The following is an 8,488-nucleotide window of genomic DNA, read 5'->3' as shown; positions in this document are numbered from 1 at the left end:
AAAAAAAAAAAAGCGTGTGTTTGTGTGTGTTTGCACGTGCACACATGGGCGCACTTGTGTGGAGGCCAGCAGTTGACATCAGTTATTTTTCTTTATTCTCTACAAACTGGAACTTGTCTTTTTGGCTAGGTTAGCTGGTCATTAAGCTGCCAGGATCCTCTTGTTACCTCACTGCCCCTAGCATTATGGTTATAAGTGCTTCACTATGCCTGGCTTTTAAATGGATTTGGGGGATTCCAACTCGGGTCCTGTGTTTTGCACATAAAGCACTTTACTTTTTACCCATCTCCCCAGCTTCATAGATAACAATACATTTTGCAGATAAGGCCCACAAATACTAAATTTGAAGACAGCCAGGCCTCTGTGAGTTTGAGTCCAAACCTAGTCTACATAAGTGAGTTCCAGGCTAGTTAGGGCTACATAATGCGACCCTGTCAAAAGAAAAAGAAGAGAGAGAGAGAAAGTTTTAGGAGAAACAATATATCCATATGATCTCAAGTTATTTTTAAGCATGCACATGGCCCTGGGCTCCATCCCATCATCACCAAAAACACAGAAAGAAAAGTAAAACTCTTTTGGAGTGGGGTTGGTGGCTCACACCTACAATCCCAGCACCCTGGAGGCCAGGACAGTAGGTTTGAGACCAGCCTGAGCTATAATGTAAGCTCTGTCACAAACAAAAATCTTTAATCTATCCATTGTATAACCTGTTTATAAAGAACAGAGGTTATATAAATGTCTTTTGATACGACACTAAGTAAATTATGTAGACAAAAGAACGCTCTGAAACTGTGAAGATAATGCAGGGTATTAAGTGTAGTCGTGTGTTGCTCACCAAGAGGAAGCCCTGTTAGGTAATCTGTTTACACCTTTACACAAAACTAGGTGTTATAGCTGTAGAACAGCCAGGCTGTATAGTGGATGCCTTTGACTATATAGCCATCTCTAACCAAAATTCTGTATGTAGAGGATAACTGTATTGCAGTCTCATTTTTAACTGTTTTTGTGTACATGGGTGTGTATTTTTCTGTTACTCTTGGTAATTTCATACTATTATTTTTGTAAAATTCATTTTTTGAGAAAAGAATGAAACTTGGGAGGTTTAATATAAGTGGTTCAATAGGTAATTATTTAATATGTGTGAAATTATTCCTAAAACTGAAATAATTATATGCATGAGAATATGTGTTGTATTTTTGTTTGTAAATGTTTTGCTCAAGTAGAAATTTTACATACCTGTTGTATGCTTGGTTGTGTATAAAGTCATCTAAGCCTTTTCTAATAGAAAGAATAGAAAAAGGTGTGTTGTGGAACTCTTTGTAATTTGGTTTGTATCAAGTGGTATATTTGTTTAGTCCATTTTTCCTATAAATTTCAAATGACTGTATGCAAAAATATCTTTATCTTTTGGCAGGAAGTATAGGTGAGGTAACGTAAATTTCATGGCATCTCAAACTAAAGATTGGCTTAAAGTTATTCAGAACTTACCTGTGTTCCTTCAGCTAAAAGCAGAGTCTTTCCTGGCTTCAGGAACCTGTTTCAGTGAATGACGGTGTTAGTGCTGCCTGCCCCTTGCCAGTAGGTGATATTAATGGCAATAAAAACTAAGAGGAGGAAACTAGTGTAGTTGGGTCCTCAGTGACTTTTGTCTGGAATGGTATTTTTAAAGGGGTTATGCATGCTCAAAGGTACAAATATATCTATTCCTTTCCTCCCGCCTATTTAGGTGGGATCCAAGTGAATGAACTATCTTTTTTTTCCCCCTGAGCCTGTGTAGGTCTGTTTGTCTTGAAATTCTCTCAGAGACCAGGCTGGCCCTGAACTCTGACATCCACCTGCCTTTGCCTCCTGAGTGCTGGGATTAAAGGCGTGCACCACCACCACCTCAGCTACTCTTACTATTCTGTTACCAGATTGTTTCCTGTTACAGTAAGAGGAGAAGACAGGATAGAATTGAAAGTGCCAGTAAATTTTGCCCTACTCTACCCTGGGATCAGTCATGGGGTTTAGCTGGTTGATATGTTTCCTCTGCTGAGTTAATGGTTACTAATATGGCCGTCTGTTTTCTTTATTTAGGTTTCATGTCCTTAGCAAGCTCCTGAGTTTCATGGCACCTATTGACCACACTACAATGAATGATGATGCCAGGTGAGCAGTACATTACTTGTATGTCTCACGTGGCTTTGTGAGAACCTGATATTGACCAGTTCACTATCAGGCCTGTTGCCCTCCTGTTTTTTGTCAGTTGCTGGCATCACAGCAAGGTCTATGTCACATGTGTTACTCCCATGATTACTATGAAGTCCAACCATAGTTTCCATAAATCTCAACACTACCTCTGGTTGGTTTTCTCAGCATTAGGCTACCTGGCTGGGTCATTGGCAGAGTCAGGGTGCTATGTGTGCTATTTATTTATTTTAGAGTCTCACTATGTAGCCCAGGCTAGCCTAGAACTCACAGAAATCTGTAGGCTTCTGCCTCCCAAGTGCTGGAATTAAAGGGATGTGCCGTAATGCCTTGCTTCATTTTTTTTTTTTTTTTTTTTTTTTGAGACTCTCAACTGAAGCTAGACTGAAATTTTTTGTGTAGTTCAGACTGGCTTGAAACTCAGGATAATAGTCCTGCCTTATTCTCCCATGGGAGAGGTTTAGAGGTATTTGCCATCACAGACAGCTAATTTTTCTTAAAATAATAATCTTTGGGCTGGGTGTTGTACACTTTTAATGTCAGCACTCACAAGACAAAGACAGGCAGATCTCTTTGAGTTTGAGGCCAGCCTGGTCTACAAAGTGAGTTTCAAAACAGCCAGGGTTACATAGAGAAACCATGTCTCAAAAACTAAAAAAGAGGGGAAAAAAAAAAGAATAATTTCTTCTGCATACATCTTTACGCCTAGCATTTGGAAGGCGGTGACAAGTGGATCTCTATGAGTTCAGGCCTGGTCTGCATAGCAAGTTTTAGACCATCCAGGGCTGCATAGTGAGTTTCTATTGAAGGGGGAAGAAGAGGAGGAGGAATTATTCCTTCTCTATTAATCTTCATTCTACTCTAATGAAGAGATTTCCCTTTCTTGTATTTATTTACCATAGAATGATTCGTTTTTAGCAGCGTGGACACCTGCTTTCCTATCTTGATGAATCATTTATTTTGATGGAAGTTCCTTCAAGCTGGCTTGTATCCTTTCGGTGTGACCCTGACATTCTTTATTTTCTTATTCTTCAGCACGTTATACTTTATCTTTGTTTGGTGGTTTGCTTTTAGATAGGGTCGGTCTCACTGGATATCTCTGGTTGGCCTGGAACTTGGTTTAAACCAGACTGGCCTCCACCAGGTCTTTCAAAGCTTATCTTCTACAGTTCCTTATGCTTGCTCTGAAATTGTTCTTTCTTGAACAGAAAGCCCTTCCTTTTAGTGGTGTTTAGATCTGGGTGTACAAGAATGTTTTCTTATTTCTGTCTGTTATATGCAAGGACTTACTGTGTAGAACAGGGAGCGTGTGGACACACATAATATACATAGAGAGTAGCTACTTTTAACATCTCAGGTTTCTATTCAGGGTCTTTGTTTAGGAGTTTGTTTCAACTTGTTCTTGCTATTCTTTTTCATAGAATCAAATTATGTTCTGCTATAGGTATTTTTTATACTGTAAGCATTTTTATGTCATTAAAATGATTCTTAAAATTTAAATGATTCTTATATCATTTAGCTATTCACTGACTAGTAGAAACAGAATTGTATCACAGATAATGCTGTGGTAGTCTTTTGAGTGTAATCATTTGCCAAGTGAAGTCACTGGTTAACTGTTGGTTGGTGAGCCTTTGCCGGGTGTCCTTCAGTTCGCATGTAGCCTTTCAACTACCAAACTACCAAAGTAATCAGATCACTTTGCCTCTTGCCTGCAAACAGTGGATCTGTGGGTGTAGGCAGACACATTTGGCTGGTTTTCCTTCGGTTTGTTTGAATACAGAGCAGCTTGTGGATAATCTTACATACACTTGGGTCTGTTTTGTGACCACATTTTTCTCAGGTACTTTATAAGTGGCTGCTAAGTGTGGTTGCCTTTTTATTGGTTTTTAGATCTCGTCATTTAAAAGTTCCAAAGTAAAAGCTGAGTGTTGTGTATACCTATCATCCCAGCGCTTGAGAGGAGGTGGTGAAAGGATCAAGAATTCAGGGGTATTTGGGGACCAGTGGAGAGAGAGCTTGTCTAATACAAGGTGGACAGGGCTAGCAAGATGGTTTAGTGAGTAAAGGTTCTTGCTCCTACGAGTGATGATCCAAGTTTAATCTGTGGAACCCACATGTTAAAAGGAGAGAACAGAGTTCCCAAAGTCACCCTCTGACCTCACAAACATACTCATATACACCTATAATTCATAAGTATAAAAATTTCATAAAACCATGTGGAAGATGAGGACTGACGCCCAAGGTTGTCCTCTCACTTGGTGCTGTAACATACGTATACTTGCTCTCACAGACATAAGTTTTGTGTTCACAGATACACATCTGTGCACTCACATAAGAAAATGTTTAAGGAAAGAAAAATTGTATATGGGTTTGGAGATGTAGCTCAGCTGTACATCACTTGCCTAGGATGCCGGAGGATGTGGGTATGATCCCAGAACCACTAAAAAGAGGTAGAAGTAAGTGGTGAGAGAGGGGGAACAGTTATATATGTATTTAACATGCTTTCATGGTGGTAGCTCCCAACATTACAGTTTATGGTGATACCTAGTTCAACCAGACTTTGAGAGTGAGTAGAGCTGCTAATCTAGTGGTTGACAGAAGTTTAAGCAAATGCTGTATTGTTTTATTACGGGACTGTAGCCTCTGCAGATGTTGGGACTGGTGTGTTCCCCATGGGGTAGGGAGACAGTTGTCATTGCAGTGGTGGATTCTAGTGTCTTAGGGGGACGGGTGGAAGTTCTGGAGCCAGCCTATCATTATGTACTGAATGCCACTCTACTGTGGCATTCATCCGGTAGCATTCTGCTTTGCGTCTCATTTTTGTGCCACAATGGGCAACGTTCAGGGTTTTGAATGCTACTGTCTCCTTGCACTGCCTTTCATCAAGTGAACAGCTTAGGTTTTGCTAACTTACAGATAAGTTATTCAGATATATCTAAGTTATATATATATAACTTACAGATATTCATTCTTACTATGTGTGAGAGAGAACAGAGGTTTAAATTTTTGTTTTATTTTGTTTCTGATTTTGAGTTAGAAAGGGATCGTATAAGCATGATACAGGAACCAGAAATCACAAGAGGAAATATGTTCCACTGAGACCACATCAGAAACCAGGTTCATAGGCAAATGACAGACTAGAGCAAGTCAGTCTGATGGTGCTCTGCTGTTGAAGAGAGAATTCACAACTTCCTCACATCCCAGAAATAATGGGGAGCACGTGTCAGCATGAAGGCTAGAAAACCATACAGCAAAAATTTAAAGAAATACAAATTAAAATGAGATGACTTTTCTTTTGCTGGAAACATTAAAGGGGCTGGTAACGTGCAGTGATGGTGTAAGAAGTGAACTCTCATGTACTGTTTTGAATGTGTGACTAGCAGATCCTTTTGTAGCATTATCAGTGTGTGTGTGTGTGTGTGTGTGTGTGTGTTCGTTCTAGGATCTCTACTGTAACATTGTTTATAATGTTGGAAAACAAATAATCCAAATAACCATCAATAGGGAACTTGTTAAATAAAACTTTTGATTAAATTATAAGCAACTTTTGAGAAAGAAGTAGAGTTGGATAACATAAAGTTCAGTGGGAAAGATAGACTACAAAACACTTTTTGTATTATAATTTAATTTCTGGGCTAACAAGATAAACAAGTTGAGTCTCCATTATTCAAAATGTTCAGAACCAGAAGAGTCAGGAGTTTTTTATTTTGGAGCATATTTGCATAGACTTTATTGGATGCCTCCAGATGAGAAAATCTGAGATTAAAAAAGTGCCACACGGTCAAATATTTGAGCATTATGTTGGTACTCAAAAAGTTTCAGATTTCAGGGGCTGTGAGTCATCCTAATGGTATATCCCTTGCCTAGCATCCTTGAAGGTTCAGTTCCGAGCACTGTGAAAAAAGAACAAAGCACAGGTTTCAGATTTTTGTATCTGTGGTGCCCAACTTTATAAGATAGGAGGAAAATAAAGACCAAAATAGTTTTACTGTCATGTAAAGATATGTAAGACATTCTGTTATGAAAGAAATTTTGCTTGTAGCACGCATTATATTTTAAAATAAAAACTAAGGGGCGAGAGGGAGCAATAGCTCAGAAGTTAAGAGCACTTATTGCTCTTGTACAGAACCCAGGTTTAGCTTCCAGCACCCACACGGTGGTTGCAGCTATTTGTAACACCACTTCCAGGATATCCAAAGCCCTCTTTCTGAACTCCACAGGTACCAGGCATGCAGGGTAAACTTCCATATAGTGTATGTACATACATGCAGGCAAAACATGACATAAAATAAAATGAAGAAATTAAAATTTAAAAGTTAAAAAACATTAAACAGGCTGAAAAGAGTGGCTCAATGCTTCAGAGTACTGGCTGCTCTTCCAAAGGACCTGGGTTCGATTCCCAGCACCCACATGACAAATCACCATTGTCTGTAACTCCATTTCCAGGGGATCTGACACCCTCACACAGACATACATGCAGGCAAAACACCAAATGTACCAGTGCACACAAAATAAAAATATATTAAATTTAAAAAGCCATTAAACAGGCATGTAGTATCCTCGTGTATCTGTACTGGAGTGTGTGAAAGTGTAGGGAGTGTCTCAGTGATCACCAGTGGGGAAGTGAGCGGAGCCAGCAGTGCTGTAGTTTCCTTGCGGGCTATCCCTAACCTACTCTATGAGAAAACTCATACTTATTACAGGTAAGAAGCCTTTGATATTTATTGCTGGGGAGTGAGGTCAAGTAAAGAGATACTTTTACTGTATCGTGTCTGTAGTACTTGATACTTGTCTTGCTTTGTATCAACAACAAAAAGCTATTTTCAGTTTTGAAACAATGAAGGTCGTGGGAAGGTTGTGATATTCCTCTGTTGTTGTATGTAAAAGATGATCTCTCCCTGGTGGTTTCTGTGCAGAACTGACTTTGTGGCACGTAGCTGCTTCTCTTCAAGCTCCCTCTCCAAGTGTGGTATAATGTAGGTGGGCAACACAGAACTCCTATGCTCGTGATGCTTTGTTCCCAGAAGCAGCTTCCCCACAGTTGTAAGCTGACCCAGGACTGGCGTTGCCTTCATGTTTCTGCAGGTGTTCCTTGTCTCCAGGTATTGTGTGCAAATAGACTACATTAGATTTGTGCCCAGTGGTTTTGGGAGCTCTGAGTGCTTATCCTTGACTCCCTATCTCTGTCCACTACATTTGGATTGGTTGGCTTGGACTGAAATGGAAATGTGTTCACCAGGAGAAAGAGCAGATTTCTGTAACACGGGGTGCTAAGTGTTCTCTGTGTGGCGTCCCAGCTTGTTCCCTGCGGCGTGTTCTTTAAGTTAGTTAATTTTTGCTGATACAGATTCTTTTCTCACACAAGGAATTTGTGTCTTCAACTGATCTATTTATAAAACCTTTTAAAATGCAAATGCCCAGCTGAGTTCTTCTGTCACCATGCTTCCCTTGGGAGAGGTTCACTTTGGATCCTAGTTTAAGTGCCTTCCAGGCACTTTTGTTAGTGAAACTCTTGTGTGACCCTGATGGCCTATGGTCAGTATGTGTTACTCCAACTCTGGAGACACGTGTGTCTGGCGCACATTTCTTGAATTGAAGAACCTTGTGCCTTTACACAAGGGTTACTGTGAGCCTGAACACAAGCCTCACTTCACACTCTTTGCACGGAGCAAGTCTGGTTTGCCTGCCCCAGGCAGATAGTCCTGGGGGTCTGCAGAGCCAGCCCAAGGTGAGCTGAGGACAGGCATGGACTGCCACTCTGCACAGGTGCTCACTGCCCCTGACTTATGGGCAGAGGTCTTTCTAAGCTGGTCAAAGACTTTGAGAAGCAGTTTTCCTCACCTGCTGTGAGTACTGACCACAGGGTTTACCGTGGACAGTAAACTTCCATGACCATCCTCTGCAGGAAGATGGCTGTCTATAATAGGTTCTTGGAGGCAGATTTGAAAGGTGTGAGGTCATGTGCCCTCAGGAAGAGCAATGCAAGACCCTGAGACGTGCTGGTCCATGGCTGAACTTCACTAACTGGTTTCTGCTCTTGGCTTGCCAAGAGCAAGTGGGTCTAAGCAGTGACAGTGAACTGGGTACAGGCTGGAGAAAGGTGGCATGGCTATATTTGCTGCCACGTCTAGGAGGTGTTTCTCTTACCAGGTCAATTTCATCACTGATCCTTGTAAGTGCAGGTTTTTGCATTTTTTTTTCGTATGTGTCAAGTTTGCTTTCTTTTATTACAAACATGGCAGCACTAGCATTTAGGTTTTTTTTTTTTTTTTTTTTTTTTTTTTTTTTTTTTTTTTTTTTT

General features: G+C 40.3%; 1 long non-coding RNA gene across 1 annotated transcript in view; it reads left to right on the top strand.

Moving 5' to 3' along the window:
- Positions 1-2,072: 2,072 nt before the first annotated feature.
- The window catches only part of LOC129685948 (uncharacterized), a 20,863-nt gene continuing 14,447 nt past the window's right edge, over positions 2,073-8,488 (top strand). Inside the window, exon 1 of the long non-coding RNA XR_008721565.1 lies at positions 2,073-2,148. This is a non-coding gene — a long non-coding RNA (uncharacterized LOC129685948). The remainder of the gene's footprint in view (positions 2,149-8,488) is intronic.

The sequence above is a fragment of the Psammomys obesus genome, unplaced genomic scaffold, assembly GCF_907164565.1.
Source record: "Psammomys obesus unplaced genomic scaffold, mPsaObe1.curated_primary_1811, whole genome shotgun sequence".
In the NCBI taxonomy this organism is placed as follows: Eukaryota; Metazoa; Chordata; class Mammalia; order Rodentia; family Muridae; genus Psammomys; species Psammomys obesus.
Note: the sequence above shows the minus strand (reverse complement) of the source record. Positions and strands in the feature narration are given on the sequence as shown.